Here is a 17,196-nt window from a genome sequence, read left to right on the forward strand (position 1 = left end):
TTAGTCAATTACTACCATAATTTAACGAAAACGTTGTTGGTGTGACAAAGTGAAAGAAGTCAGTGCCTGTCAACCAAAACCTGTATACGTTGGTATGGCTATAACTGAAATAACTAAACTAATAATATTCAAATACAAATAGGATTACTTCCTACCAACTAACCGTTATGAATACAAGAATACAGATGACAGATACAGACTCACTGTTATATGCAATTCAACCGAAAGCTGAACATTTTAAACCAATTCATTTGACAAATCGGGCTGTGCCTTCTGACAAAAAGATACCTACACAAGGAAACTATAAGACGAAATGAACAGCGTACGAGATGATCGGTTTACAGGCTAAGATGTATTTGAAAATTTATGATCGTGATTCTTGTATGATTTAGTGAAAAGAGTACAGCCAAAGGTGTGAAGAAAGACTCCGTGTAGTAGAATATGCTGATGGTGATAATGAGAGTCAATGAAAAGAAAATATGTAAAAATATAAAATGTATAAACACTGAATAAAAAGGTTTCATTCGCCCTATCTAGCGCTTTACAAAGTTACTGACATAGAATTTACACCGTCAATCAGTGTAAGAAAGCTCTGACAATATGACGATAAACGATTTGTGTTAGAATTAAACAGGTACATTTTCTAAATTTACACTTGCAGTTCGGATAAAAAGGAAAACTATTGATCAGATGGTAGCGGCTTTGGCTCTCATAATGAGAAAGTTATAAATGAAACATTTATCATGATGTTAAAGAGGGGTAGAATGGCAATAACAAGCCTTTGCTATTGAAATACGGTACTTTACTCGCTCAGAAATGAAAGGCTGCAAAATGGAGTGTTTTAACAAGACGCTGCAGACTAAAGAGTGGATAAAATTCACAGGGCAAGAGTCGTATATGTGACTGGACTTGCTACTAAGATTCGTACACGAATATAACAATAAAATACATCAGACTGCAACGATGAAGCCGAAAGACGTTAACAAAGACAACAAACAGTTGGTACTGCGTACAAATAACTCTCTTTTTCTGTTTAGCCTCAGGAACCACCACAAGTTATTACTTCAGAGGATGAATGAGGTTGATATGTATGAATGTGAATGAAGTGTTGTCTTGCACAGTCTCTGGTCGACCACTCCAGAGAAGTATGGTTAGTTGAATTCTAACTACCAAAGAAAAATGGTATCCACGATCTAATATTCAAATCGGTATAAAAGTAACTTTACAGGGATTTGAACCTTAGAACTCTCGACTTCAAAATCAGTTGATTTCAACTAACAAGCTGCGTAAAAATAACTCCAGTACTGGCCGGCGGGAAGGATCAACGTTAGCAAGAGTCCGGGACCGGATTGTGTGCTGGGGTACTGATGAAGAAGCAAGTGAACCAGCATCCATGGCTAGTACTTGCGCTGAATATGGCTTTGAGCCAAGGTGGCTTCTTTTGAGACCTTGGAAAGAGGCCAGGTTAGTACTGCTGCCCAAACTAGCAGCAGATGAACAGGAAAAGAAATACAGGCCTATCTGTCCGTTAAATACACTAATGAAACTAAATGAAAGTACTGGTGGAACGGGTTTGGGAAGAGATAAACGGAGTTGGAGGACTATCGTCCAACCAATACGGGCTTGTCAGAGGAAAATCTACGACGGATGCAATCCAAAGGGTGACAACTTGGGCTAAAGACCGAGCCGCAGGGACGCGGAGGACAAGATGAATCCCGTTGATTACAAGATTAGACGTCCAAAACGCCTTTAAAAGTGTCCCGTGGCCGGTTGTGCTGGGGACACTGAGGCAGAAAAATAATAGTGATTATTTGATAGGGGTATTAAACAACTACTTGTATGATAGAAACCTGATGGCTATAACGGTGGAAGGGGAGGTTGGATTTCAAATGCATGGCGGTATCCCACAAGGGCCGGTGTTGGGCCCTTTTCATCTGAGACCTAATCTTAGATGATCTCTTGGGACTACAATTCCCGGGGGATATTTCCATCGTAGCATATGCCGACGATTTTACACTGGTTGTGGCAGGTCAAACGAAGCAAAAGATTGAAACAACAGTTACAGAGGGCGTGACTCAGATAAGTGAATGGCTTAAATGAAAAGGATTGAATTTAGCTCCGGAAAAGACGACCATGTTAATGATGATCGAAAGGAAAAGAATAAGAGACATAAGCATTCCGATGGAAGGTTTTAATGTGCGGACTGAGAGGCAAATAAAATATTTATGTGTGTGGATCGAGTGACCAGATCTCTTCAGCAAATATATTACGGTATGTTCTATAAAAGCGGAAAAAGCGATCGGGACTCTGGGTAAGCTCATAAGTAATAGGTTGGGGACCTAGGGCAGATAAACAAATACTGATACTATCAGCTGCCACCTCAGTGTTCTTATACGCTATACCGGCCTTGCATGAGGAACTTCAGCTAAAAGGGACGTTCAGAGGGTAGCCTCTCTCCAAAGGAGGGCACGATAAAAATTACATCAGCATATAAAACGGTTTCTAGGGAGGCGGTAGAGGTGTTGGCAGGTGTCCCACCTACACACCTCAGAGCTAACCAGCTATTAAGAACTCATGAAGGCATGAAAAAGGCAGAAATATATGAGCTACTTGTCACTGTTGTCACAGAATGGCAGGCCAAGTGGGAAGCCTGAAATAAAGGTATGTGGACAAAGAGGCTAATTCAGAGTATAAAGCCATGTCTCAAAAGGAAATACGACGAAGTAAGATTTCATTTGACATAATTCTTGACCGGACATGGTAAATTTGGTACATCCTTTCATCGGTTCGGATTAAGGGATTCCCCCTGGACTATATACTGTGGGGAAGAAGATTCTCCTAAGTACATCTTTATCTGCCTGAGATGGATTCAAATGAGAGAAAAACTAGTACTTGACCGGTTACACCCAAAAGAGACCGTCATGTGAGCGTGACAGTGAGCATGTAAGTGCTCACTGGGATGCTTACAGAAGAACGGGATACTGTCGTGAAATATATTGTGGAGATAGTGAAAAACAAGCAGATAGATCACCGTGAATGGATTGAAGACTAGGTCTTGGACAGGTGACGAAACTCTGAAGAACACTCCCCCCCGACCACTGGAGATTGAGTAGAACAATACAAAGTCTTCCGAGGAAGGCAGAAGAATATGAGCGGTTGGCGAAGGGTAGAAGGACCATCTTTGGTCTACGATTGTGTGGATCCGCAACAGTATGAGGCATTGAGACTCTGAATCCCCTGAATTCGATGGCACCTCTCATGGTTACGCGATACTTCACTGCCGTTCTGGCCCCGGGAATGGAGGGCCGGTGAGAGAGAAGGTTTAGTCGGTAGGGCGCAGAAACACATACGCACTCTTAATAACATCGTGGTTAACGGAGTCCGATACTCAGTATGCAAATGATATTCCTCTGACTCAACGAAAAAAATAACTCCAGTACTGGAGAGTTGTTAACATAAAACAACCTAAATTCAAAGGTGACGACCACGTAACTGTAAAAGATCTAAAAAAAACCTTCGCCAAACGCTATTTATCAAAGTGGTCCATTTAAATATACATGATCTACGCTATGAATACTGAAAGCCGACCCGTAACGTACGAAAGATCGACTCCCGTGGTGAGGCACTGAATGAAAACTTCTACGAATACAAATTGAACAAAACCGACCAAAAACACGATTACCTAATCAAAAAGGTTATCCAACGTAATGGCAACAAGCTACTACTGAAGTGACAAGGATTGGATAAATTGTACAACTCCTCGTCTTTATGGAATGTCTTCTTCGACGACGTATACAGAGATTACGCCGGTTACTGGAAAGGATTTTGAAGATGAAACTGATTTATGCAGTGTTGAAACTTCAGTTATAATAATCGTACACTACAGCGCTAGTTTAGCCGAAAGTAGCATACCGCCTACTATTATTAAAACGCATAAGAAAGAATCTTCTTAATTTGAAAAGGTTGAATGATTTTTTTATGTTTTGCAATCTCGTATCCTAAATAAAAATGTAACGTTTATCCTCCTATTTATATAATTGTATTTTTTTTCAAGGGATATTATGAGATAAAAGGTATTTAAAAAGAAAAGGTAAAACAAAAACGGGGATAAAACTCTGAATGATGTATAAATCCGTATTAAAACTACAAAAACAGCAAAAACAAAATTGAATTAGATGAACGAAACAATTTGAAACTCTCACATACAATCCCGACGAACATATTCAAGTTTTCATCATTTAAAATATCAGTAAGATTAATTTGTACATTACCCTACCCTCTTAAATTGAAAATATTTTTTCTAATTTCATCCAGAACTGTAACTTTTCCTAATAAGTGCATTACAACTTTTGCTTCTGTCTGTCGTTACGTGAGGAGCACTACCGTCCTACTCATTATTTAATAATAATAATCTTTATTAATTATAGAAAAAATACATTAAAAAAAGTTACATATTGCTGCACACAATTTGATAATACTCATGGACCTGGGGTCGTCGGAGGGGATTGACAATAAACATTAATTTGAGTTGCAGTAAATACTGGTATGAGTCTATCCCACCCACATAAACTAATAGTCTTTTAACAATAATCCATTGCCTGATGTTTTGAACACAGCGCTACCTATTCAAGACCAGCCAGCATAAATTATCGCGATTAAATAATTAAACTTAAAATCGTTTTGTCTGAGATAGTAATTTCTACCTCCACGAAGTTTGCCAAATATTACAGATTCTATTAAAAAAAAAAAAAAAAAAAAAAAAAAAAAAAAAAAAAAAAAAAACAGGCAGTGATCATCCAATAAGAATTTCTATCAGTATTAGGTATATACGAAGGTTATATAGCAATTAATACGATTCCAAAACTGAACGTGGTGCTGGAAGTGCTGTGTACGTTAATTGTGAACTTAATCTCTTGGTGACTTCTAACAGAGATTTCTAGAAACGGGAAGCTCTTCGCTACACAGAACATCTCAACGAAGAAAGGCTGCTTATAAGTCCCGCTTCTTTAAGCGCTTTCAATGATATCCCGAACAAAACCATTAAGGATGCTCTTGTTGCAAACATTCTGTCCATTTTATACTCGTATGTACTAGAAACTGAAGGAGACAATACACAGCTATTTACATGGACTCCAGGGCATGCTGGCATTTCAGAAAATGAAGGCGTAGCTGTTGCCGCCAGAACAATGTCTAACTGTGTGAATTCAGATATAATCCTTATTCGATTGGAAGACATCAAAAATAGTCTAACCAATACCGTTAGAACCATTTGGAGTAATTAATGGAGATGATTAAATTGTTAATTGAATGTAATACATTTCATTGAATGGAATTTAACAGAAGAGCGGATGGGAAACTGACTAGTCGGAAAGTGGTTAACAAGATATAATCGGTCAAACAGTAATAACAAATTCAAATATGTTTACCTGTGACGAAAGACCAATTTTCAGTGATTGTGACAAAGCTCTCATTGTTAAGATTTGCTTTAAGAATGTATAATCTATGAAAACCTCAGGTTTTCATAGATTATTATTAAGAAATAATATTGCTGCTAATTTGGAAAAGAGGAACATAATTGCTTACGGATGCTTATGGAATTCATGCCAGCGGATTACTTATCAATTTGTGTTAAACCTTCGGAATAGTATATAGATTTGCGTTTATATTTGATTACCGATCTCCTGTGTGAATGCCTTTTTACATCTGAGCATAGGGTTTCTTTGTTTATTTGGAACTGTCTAGAAATTTGTATATTCTATTTATGTGTTTCTAATGTTAAGTTTAGTTTTACGCTACTGCCCAAAAAGAAGTATGTTCTTATACATTTATGGTGTATGTATGTTCCACTTTAGCAGCTCAACGGCTGAACCAATTTAGATGTATGTCCCCGCGTTGAAATCTGTATGTTACCGGGAGTTATGACACTCCCGGTATATAACTATGCATGTATGTATATATATATATATACATATATATGAGGTTAGAATAAATTCAGAAAATTTTAAAAAATATTACACTACATTGAAATCCTATATACAAAAATCTCACCCGCACACTATTTAATTATCCAGCAAATTAGTAATTATCCTGTATTAAAGAGTAATTTTTGTCAATTTTTTTTTTGGCAGTCATGTTATTTTTTAATATTTATATTTTATTTTATTTAAATGTAAGGCCCCTACACACCCTTACATCTGACAAGCGTATTGGTGGTATCTACTTTAGCTTTAAACATTTTACGAGAGCTAGTGATCTGAGAAGTTGATGACCAAACATCTCAAACAAAAAAAAAAAAAACAATCAACGGAATAAAGTATCAACGACATAAACAAGTAAAGCTTACACTCAACTTTTCAGAAAACTATTTTGAAAATAAATGAAAGGGTAAGTAAATAAGAAAAAGATCATGGCATTATTCCAAAAAAATTACAGAATAATTAAAAAAAAAAAATAAAAAACCTCTCAATGCATAAATATCAATTTTTATCTAAAAACCAAATTAAAAAACATATATTGGAAAACGATCAATTAATAAACAAAAAACATGCAATCTGTTACAAAAGAAATGTTTTAAATTTTGATTATTAAAAAATAAATAATAATAAAAATAATAGACAAAAAGCCTTATCAAAAAATAAGAACTTCTTTAAATCATATAGAAGAGTAGCTTTAAATGTCAAATCATTTATGTATAATCAGTATTATATATAATGATTAGTTATAATTAGTCAAGTTATATCAATATGCAACTTGACTAATTTTTAGAAAAAATAAAAAAATAAAAAATAATTTAATATAAATTTTTAATAATAATAATGATATATGAAGATGTGATTGATAATAATTTGTGGTTCATTTAATGGACGTAATATTTATTTTACATATTACGTAAAAATATTTTTATAATTTGATACCCTGCATAAATTTGTTAAATCTTTTCATTTTAATCAGTTAAAATATTTAACTACTAAAGACCTGTATGAAAAATTGACCAAAAGTTTGCTTATCATTTTATATCCCTCGTGAGTCGTACGGCTGTAGTAGTGGAGTAGGACAACTTCCGTGTCCAGAATGCGCTATCCGGGATTTGCCCTATGGGGAGCTCATCCCTGAGAAGCCATTCCAGAAAATGGAGTTTTCTCGTATATGACGCTATCTTATCATATTATGAATACTTAAAAAGATGTCTGCAAACTTTTAAGAGACATTCGTTTTTATTCGCCCGGCAGCAGCGAGTGTGCAATGCCCCTTATCTCTATCTGAACGCGTCTGCGCTGCTCACAATTTTCCCTCCTACACACAGACATATACTAACTCTTCACCACTACAAACCACCATTGAAACACCCCCTCTCTTGCAAGTTAACCTTTAATTATAATCAAACCACACCACAGTTCTTGAATTATTGCTCCCCTCAAAACCACTAATTTCGACCTACTTTTGTCATTATCTTTCTACTAACATTTTACCAGTTTTTGAATTTAACTATAGAAAACAAAGCAAATATTGAAATCTTATAGTACAATAATTTTACTATAAAATCCCAACAACTAAAAAATAATTCTGTTTGGTTATACTATTTCTAATTATAAAGTAAATAATATACTTTTTAACATAATATACTTTTTAACATTCCTGGTTATAGCGATATATGCTGCTATAACGGGAGGGTATATACATTGATAAAAAAACTGGTATTTTTTTTAGGTTTTATGCCTTAAGGGGACATTAAAAAAAAATAGACAAAAAAAATAGATTTAAATAAATGTAATGTATTTAAGCATGTGTACGTACGTATACAGAATTCTTCGTGAATTTCGAGTGAACTTCGTATATACGAAGTTCACTCAGAAAATTCATAACGTATTAAAATCGTGAAAATAATGGAAACCGTTTCTATACAGCTTTCCACGTTTCTGTACAGTTTTATTGTTTTTTGTTTTTTTTTCTCAGGGAAATGGTGATTTATTTGAGTGGAAACTTCACAAGAGAAGTGGGAAGGCGCACCATCCTGCTGGAATTGTTGTTTGCGTCTCAGCGCTAGAGGATCATCTTCAAGTAGCTGCGGCAATTCTTCTTGTAGAAAGTGCAAGAAAACTGCAAGTTGCCAGGTAAGTCAGTAAACGGCCAAGTAATATGAATGGTCCAAACTGCTGGATTTTGAAGAAGGCCGCGCACTATACATTGACGCTAATTCGATGTTGAAAATTCCACCGTTTCATGAGGATTTACTTCTGCCATATATGTTCATTTTTTGTTGCTGACGACTTCTCGAGTGAAATTTTCTACGTTGGTCTCCTGGATCCAGATGTTGAACTGTTTGTTCAACATAATAAAGACAAAACTTGTTATGTTAAATTGTCCTCTAAACCATAGAATACAAATCTCCAGTCCGCTTAGAAAGAAGTTGTATATCGACGCCTGGATTACGCTGAACTATATCGATAATAATGTCATCAATAACAGTGTTGGAGAGATCGTTCGTATCTGGTACGAATATTAGGTAGTGAACCTGTTTCCCAAAGATTACGAAAAGTCGCTTTAAGTGTTTTGGGATCTGGAATCCTGCGACTCGAAAAACGTATTTCATATTCTACTGCAGCAATTGTAGCATTACCATTACACACACCCAAAATAAGCGTATTCCTCTGTAGTAAATAAGTACGGCAATACTTCAATGGCAAACCGATCACGTTCAAACTAAAATTCACAGAAAACCTTTGCTAAAGACAGCACAGTTCACAGAACCCGATATACTTAATGTACCTACCTTATAGAATAACTTAAACACAAATACAGTATTATGCACTGTTGATCAGCTGTTGTTATTTTATTACCACCTTTGAAATAATATTTTTCAAGTAATTCATTGTATTTCGGTCATTAATAAAAAAATTATTATCTACATAATCTTTATTTTACAATTGTTGTATAGTTTTCAATTTTTTCATATTTTCTAACATCAATTTTTAACAGAAAATTTTCTTTTTACAAATTTTTCATATCAACAAAAAAGAATTTGGTTTTTGTTCACATTAAATAGGTAGTTAGTAAATACACTGTTTCTAAACAAAATTCTAATTTTTCTAAGTTCGTAGAATCTAACAAGATAGAATTTTTAATTAAAACTTTAAAAATTGATGTTATAAAATTGATACTCTGATAAAATTGATGTAATAAAATCTGCGGAAAAAACCAAAATCAACTTCTATTATTTAAAACAAAACTTAACAGCAGAATGTTATGAATTGGAAAAAAAATAAAAACAGCTATTCTTAGTTCAATAAATTTAGATCTTTGATAAATTAATATACTTTTAATTTTCTTTAAAATATATATATTTTTTTTAAACAAGCTCACTGTTTTATACTGCATTAATTTACAAGAAAAGTTCGAAAATTTCCTCATTGACATCAATATTTTTCTACTCGTTTCTTTATATTTTCTATAGCCAACCTAATGATAACCATGTTCCTTGATGAGAACTGCAGCATTGAGAGTGAAAGTGATTACTGCATAACGTATGTTTACTTTTTCCTTGTATTTCTCGCAGTTGAGCCGTCTACGTAAACAGTAATCTAAAGAGAGAGTAAGGTCTGGTGATCTGGATTGGCATAATTGGCCATCTCATTGTCCAGTCCATTGACAGTTTAATCCATTTACCGATAAATCTTTCAAGAGTTGTCTTAATTCATTATTGAAATGTATTGGCGCTTCCTCAAACGATAATACATCTCAATTCGTTTCGCCATTAAGAAATTTTCAAGCGCTGTAAGATATTTATTCTATAAAATTTCTGGATAATTTCTCTCCATTACACGCTATTCTAGTATAAAAGGGTCTAATAATTGGTTGTAAATCAGGCTGCACCGAAAATCATTGCTGGAAATTTGATTCAACTACAGAATCTAGGCTTTCTTCAGATCGCTGATGTAAATTCCGTATGTTGTATTTGCCATTATAGGTAAAATTAGTTCGTCCGTTTACGGATGAACTATTTAGTATAAATGGAATTAAGTGGTAATTATTGTTAACCCATTAACAGACTGCAGTCGTTTGACACGGTCAAGAATCTGGAGGGGTTGAACGTCTGACTATGACAAGGATGCTGTCCGCGAGCATGTAATGTCCCGCATATTGAACTCTGTGGAATGTTGATGAGTACAAAAATTCCTCGCATGCTTGTTGTGGTACCAAGCTGTACCACCTGAGGAATGTTTTTCCTTTCATCACCATCTACCGGTTGCCGTTGAGATGATGTATGAGCGGAGGGAAGTGTACCATTATCACAGATATCATTAGAAGTTCTATAAAATACTTTACGGTTTGGAACTACTGGTTCAGGGCATCTACGTCGGTATTCTTCCACGGTAGCTAGGGTACTTCCATCCCAAAAGCCATCCACAGAAAATATATCAGCATATACGGCGTGCGTAAAAAGTCACGGCAATCTTTTAAAACGAAATTTCACTTTTTTAAATCTAGATTCGATTGCAAAAATAAATATAGATTAGAGTACAAAAAACACAAGAACCCTACGTTACTTGAATAATTAAACAGAATCAAAATTATGCCAAAAACCAAAAAAAACCTTTTACGTTCATTGTTAACTCCAAACCATAATTTTATGACAACAATGATCAGTATTCAAATTAAAGCATATAGTTAGTGTTGCCAACCTAATTTTTGATTGGTCTAAATTTATTGCACTATAATACCTGTTTTTAATTTTTACCGATTTTGTTGTGTTTAGCTTTTAATAATAAAAGTTTAATTTATTTTTCATAAACTTTAAGAAAATAATTTTTTTCAGAATTTCCCCGTATAAAATCTACACACTTATTAGTCAGTTAACAAAGTTATTGTACTTCAAACCTAAAAAAACCTGTTTTTTATCACCGTAATTTTCTGTTTTACCTTGGATGTTATGAAAAACTACAGGATATACAGTTCTAGGATCTATTCTGTTTTATTCGATTTTTCAGGTCAATAAACGAAAAAACTATCAAGTTACAAGACCTCTTACCTAACGCCATAAAAATTTCAAAATGACCTTCTATCACCAGGGGAACTGAAATCGGAGGAAAAGTTTTCGCTAGCCGTAACTCGGCAACAAAATATTTTGACATATGTTAGTATGAACTTTTTTCCATATATCAAGCTCTAGAATCAGTTTCCAAATTATTTCCCTTTCCTCGAATTATCTTCTGTCACTTCTTTACTTCTCTGCTTTTTTCTATCTTGAATATACATTTAAGCTGATCTCATTCCATGATGATATTTCCTTAATTTTATTTTCAAAACATTTTTCTTTCGTGTTTCGTTTATCTTAACATTTAATTTTAATAAATTATTGTACAATATTTTTATTATGATATATATAAATTTGGGTTTTGCATTCTGTAAACTTTTATCGATTTTTAAGCTAAACATTTTTGTTCTGTGAACTGATTTCATTCTGTTTTATTGTATACTTTCTAAAAGCATTGTACTTGCACCTTGCAATAAATAATTATCTTTAAATTCTACTAACCATTGAATAATATTTTACATATATATATATATATATATATGAAACTAAACAGAAACTTTGTTAGAAACTTAAATTATTAACAAATTACTTTTCTAATTTTCCCTCAAGTTCATCTCAATATTAAAGGGAAAGTATCGTGATCACATCAAAGATGGAGTATCGGTTTTTTTTAAATCTTTAAGTTTTAGGGCTCAACTAGTTCAGCTAGTCAAGAAACATATATATGTATGTGTGTACATTCAGTGTGTACGCCGATTTTCTTCAAATTTAGCTGAAGAATTTCTATATTTGAGCGATTAATATATTTCTGTAGATGGGGCATTTATCATATTAATTATTTTTCAAAATAAATTAAGATGGGAGATCGCGAACAAAACAATTTCAAATTTTCATCAAACGCATTTCAGAAAAAAACTTTATTAAAGCAAATTTGTTACTACCAACGCATATACAAATAATCCAAAAATATTTTTTCAAAAAATCAACCCTATCTATTAAAATTGAAATACACTATATGTTTTTTTGTCCTTTTGCTCTATTTTCCTTTGGTTTAAATGTGTTTAAAAGATTTACTGAAAGTTTATACTAAATATATAGAGCTATTAAGAAATATCTACATTTTTTTTTTTAATATAAACCCCGGATATAAACTGAAAATATTGTATATTTTTAATTTTTTTTTCTTATTTTAGCTTTTATTAAAGGTGAGTGTTTAAAACTTTACTTAAGCAAATTTTTTCAACTTTACCGATACATGAATATTTAAAAAAAATAAATACATTTTTCTTAAAATTCATTCCAACTTTGCAAAAAAAAAAATATTTTTTTTTTGGGCTCTACTTTTAATTTTTATTACAAATAGTCGGGAAAGTCATTGTTACACTTTGGCCCTTTTTTAACGCGTTTTAAAATAAATATTATTTACTCTTTTTATCTTAACCAAAATAAATCATTGAAAAAAATTATATTAAATATATGAAATACTTTTTAAGAATTAAAACCTTTTTAATAAAAAGTTATTTAATCCTTTTTTTGTGTACTCTAATTATTACACGACTGCCGGTAAACGAGTGTAATATATTTAGGGTGTATGTGTGTATGCATGTTTGTTCCACTGTAACAGCTCAACGGTTGAAGTGATTTAGATGTATAACGTCGCTTTGGAATCCTTTCGTTACCGGGAATATCATAGGCTACATATATACTGCACACACACACACACACACACACACACACACACACACACACACACACACACACACATATATATATATATATATATATATACATATGTATATATATGTATGTCAATATAAATTAAAAAAACTTGAAAAAAATTTACTACTCATACAAATACTATATACAAAAATTGTCACCTCCCGCTCTTTATTTGTCCTTTATTATAAAGCAATTTTTTTTTTTGACAGTCGTGTATTTTAATTTTTAATATATATTTCTTGTTTAAACAGACGTTATCAGTTAAAAAAGTGTAACACATACAATAAAGATTAAACTACCAGATAAATAAATAACATATTGCATTATTTACATGCTGTTTCCCTTAAGAGACTCGTTCTACTCTAAATATTTATAGGTTCATAACCATCAGGCAGTTGGAATTAGGCTTATATTACTGGCCTCTGTATTGCATACCATAACATGACATTCGTGTCATTATTCATAATCATTCTGTTAAAAGTTACATCCATTATCTTACATATTCTTAAATAATTATTGAAAGCTCCGAGAAGAAAAGTGGATGGCGTTGTTTTATAGGATGTGCGGGGAAAGAGGAATGGCAGATTCCATTAAAGAGTTTCTGGGCGTGAGGGAAAATGTTTAAATCTGCAAAGACGTAATACGTAGAAATCCATTCTTTGCTGACTCTCTCTCTCACTCTTTTTAATTTTCTATGACTTGGCGCGGCCATTTTGAAACTTCTTAATATCCAGCAATGAAAACTCGTAGTAAAACAAGAGAGGTAGAGGAACACAGAATCAGAGGAAGTGAAAAAGGACGAGGATGAGGAAGCGCGGGAGGCAAGAAGGGTTGTAAAAGTAAAATGAGATACATTAATTATTCCGAGGGAAAGGAAGGAGCCGACCCCGCGTCTTCCAGAATAGAGAGAGACTGCAGTTTTGTCATGAGAAAAATAATGCGACATCTGCTTGCTTGCAGCCACCCCCTCCTAACCGCCCGACCACCCCACATCTACAGCCCCCACAAAGACAATTTTATTAACTTCGTTACTTCAATTAATTTTAATAATTAACTACCATAAATTATGTACTAAAATTAAAATTACTTTATCTGAAGTTCTAGAAGGCGATATTGATTTATACATGTGTGTACAGCCTACAATATTAGTTAGACCACACAATTTAACATAACTTGAATGTATTTTTTTTTTTTAACAGAAAACAAAAGCATATGAATATATTAAGAAAAAATCTATCAATTTCATAACATAAAATAATATCGATGGTTGTCCTTAAGCGCACGTCACGCAAAACTACTGGTTTTAATAAAATTTTGCAGATTTATGCCTTAGCGGCTTGGTCATTATCTCGAATTAGAATTATCAAAATATTCGTAATGGGAGTTCAGATATTAAAGATATTTATTAAAGAAAAAAATTAATCATTTTACTGCAATATATTTTTGTTACCATGGTAAAAGGAAAATATTTTTCCTTTTCATCAGATCTATATAATAATAATAATCTAACCTAATCTGTAATTTAATATTTGTTTTCAACTAGCAATAATCGCACCTCAGATGAACTTCACTGGTTACGATATCGCCACTGCGCAAAGTACCAGACACAGACGATATTAAAACCGTACCTACAGAGGCCCCAAAAGCTCAGAGAACAACGGTGGCGAGAGCATCTGTATCAGCCGGCCCAAGCACAGCCTTAGACATTGAATCAAGTTCATCAGCCGCTGAAAGTGCATCGGTTGCAAGTTTAGACTCAAGTGCAACGATGCTCACAGCACCATTGAAGCTTTCATCACCTGATGTAAGCCGGCGAACGTCATTGGCGTCAGAAAGAGAAGACGATGCCATGTCCGAAGCCTCAGACACTCTGTCGTCGGAAGTTGAGGCCGTTCGCAGAATGGAAAAACGTAAGAAAGGATGGCCGAAAGGAAAGCCTAGGCGGTAATTTGTTGGATTTTAAATTAGAAGATTGAAATTTTGATCACTTATTTTCTTCATGGAAATATGAATTAAAGAACCTTTTTTTTTTTTCTTTTTTTTTGAGGTGGGATGGGGCAATGACCAAAGTAGTCGATGCCCCTAAAAACATCAAAAAAAAAAATATATATATTTGTTTTATATATTATATATATATATATATATATATATTTATTACATTATTTATAATTATTATTTTTTGGTCATTTTATTCACATTAAGAAATGTAAATATTTCTTTAATAAAATTAATTTTTTTTAATGCTACTTTTCAGTTTATTTAACAATTTTAATGTTTACTGAAGGAGTTTAAGCAGTATAGAAAACATTGCTGTCATTGCTATAGTTAAATTTAAAAAAAAGTAGATGATTACTTATTATATATGATTACTTAATTTAATTTTTCAATGCATATATTTTAGTATTAAGAAACAATAAATTATCATTACTTTCATGTTTGTTTTTTTATAAATTTTAACATTACATATATATGTATATATATATATATATATATATATATATATATATATATTTTATTATTAATGTAATTAAAAAAAATCATTTTAACTGTGAGGGTGAAATGATTTATTTTTTTAAATAGGGCGTTAAAATGTTACTACCTCTACTATTAGAGGTATTATTCTATACTAGTAAAAGGCATTGTTTTGAAAACAGATAGGATCATTAATAGTCAACATTAGTGTTATTTTACAATATTTGATCCAATCTCCCTTAAGGCTGGGATTGATTAGTGTGATGATATTCACAAGACATTCACTCTCTATGGTAAACAGAGGGTTAATGTCACATGCCGATACGTAACAGTGAATACGTTTACCTCAATAAAGAAGATATTGAGACAGGACTTCTTTCAATACTTTTTGTACTTAACCTGACATGGGATGGTTGTTATATTGTAATTAGCTATGAAATAATTTTTGTTTCATGTCCGGTCACCAGTTAATAAAAACGTAAGGTATTTTTGATATAAAATATAGGTCAACACCTCATGACGAAAATAATTTAATTTTTAAGCAATACGTTCTTATACTTTTGTTATGATTATAATAATGTTTGAGGGCCGCATAATAATTGTTACGCAGAATTTCACTGATTAAATTCGAAGAAGTTTGGTTTTTCTGTTGAGGTGTATTGTTTATTTAATTTTTATAATCTGTTGTTCTGACAGACGGTCTGACGGAAGTGAAGGACACTTTTAATAATTAAAATTCCATGAATTTACCAAAGTGGAATTAATAACTGAACCAAAAGTTGAATAACAAGAAATAAATAAAAGTTTTAATTAATCGATCTGTAATTAATTTGATATCTGTCTTGGATTATTCACTAGTTAATTAAGAACGTAGCTAGAGTAAGTAAAATAAAACACTCCCGCTTGCGTGCAAACACACGCACGTACACACGCGCGCGTGCGTATAAAGCACTTATATCCATGGTGTCGTTGAGAAAAAAAATTACCAAAAAAGAAACACGTAACTGAAAAGTCATTGTACTCATGGAATTTCAATTCTGTGCATCTTAAGTACGTTTATTTAAAACACGTACAGTGAGCCAAATTCTTAAATTATAGTTAATATTTGTTTGTAGTTAAAAGAAAGTAGACAGCTACCCGTTTGATTAAATAAGATATTAAATAACTTCTTAATCGATTTTCCGTAATTTTTATTGGATTTTATCCAATATGATATGCATCATACTTTTAGTTCCATATGAATGCGTAACGTTTTGATATATTTCGTGTCGTTAAAATATTTTAATACCAGAATATAATAAAAGAAACCTTTCACTGGTAATTACTTATTAGAACTGAACTAACTATATCTTTATGACTTAGTTCTCTTGGTTAAACTTTTTTTGAAAAAAAAAACAACATAAAACACATCAGTGGTTTTGATTTTAATACCTACTGTAAACCAAGGACGATTGTGTATTAAATTTAATGATTACTTCGTTTACAGAATCCCTAAAATTTCTCCCTGCAAGCGGATACGAAGATTTGACCATTTCTGTATTGTTTAGCTTTGTACAAATCACTCGCATCAAAATAATAATTATTTTTTATAAAAATTATTTTTAAATATTTTTAATTTTTTGTTTTTCATTACATAATTTTTTTAATTATTTACAAGGGAACTAACGTACCAAAGCAGAGTGGCGCAGTGGAAGCGTGCTGGGCCCATAACCCAGAGGTCCGTGGATCGAAACCACGCTCTGCTAAATTTTTTTTTTCATTTTTAGCATTGTAAAAATAAATTATAATACGGTTATTAATAATTTTATTTTTTTCTTATAATAAAATAAACGTTTTATCTCTACTTTGTGATAATTATGATAAAATGATATTAATTTAATCGTAAAGTTACAGCGTTTAATTTGAATATATATTAGTTAATTTTTTTAGTAAATATTACGTAAAGTATATCATTAGCCATTAATTCCATTACT

At 32.5% G+C, this 17,196-nt stretch overlaps 2 non-coding genes across 2 annotated transcripts; one reads left to right on the forward strand and one right to left on the reverse strand.

Annotated features, from left to right (window-relative positions):
• Positions 1-14,211: 14,211 nt before the first annotated feature.
• LOC142318582 (U4 spliceosomal RNA) lies at positions 14,212-14,351 on the reverse strand. The gene has a single exon (XR_012754966.1). It is a non-coding gene; the product is annotated as a U4 spliceosomal RNA (small nuclear RNA).
• Positions 14,352-16,896: 2,545 nt separating this feature from the next.
• Positions 16,897-16,968, forward strand: TRNAM-CAU (transfer RNA methionine (anticodon CAU)). Its single transcript has one exon. It is a non-coding gene; the product is annotated as a tRNA-Met (tRNA).
• The last annotated feature ends 228 nt before the right edge of the window (positions 16,969-17,196 follow it).

Source organism: Lycorma delicatula, chromosome 1, assembly GCF_047948215.1.
Source record: "Lycorma delicatula isolate Av1 chromosome 1, ASM4794821v1, whole genome shotgun sequence".
NCBI lineage: Eukaryota > Metazoa > Arthropoda > Insecta > Hemiptera > Fulgoridae > Lycorma > Lycorma delicatula.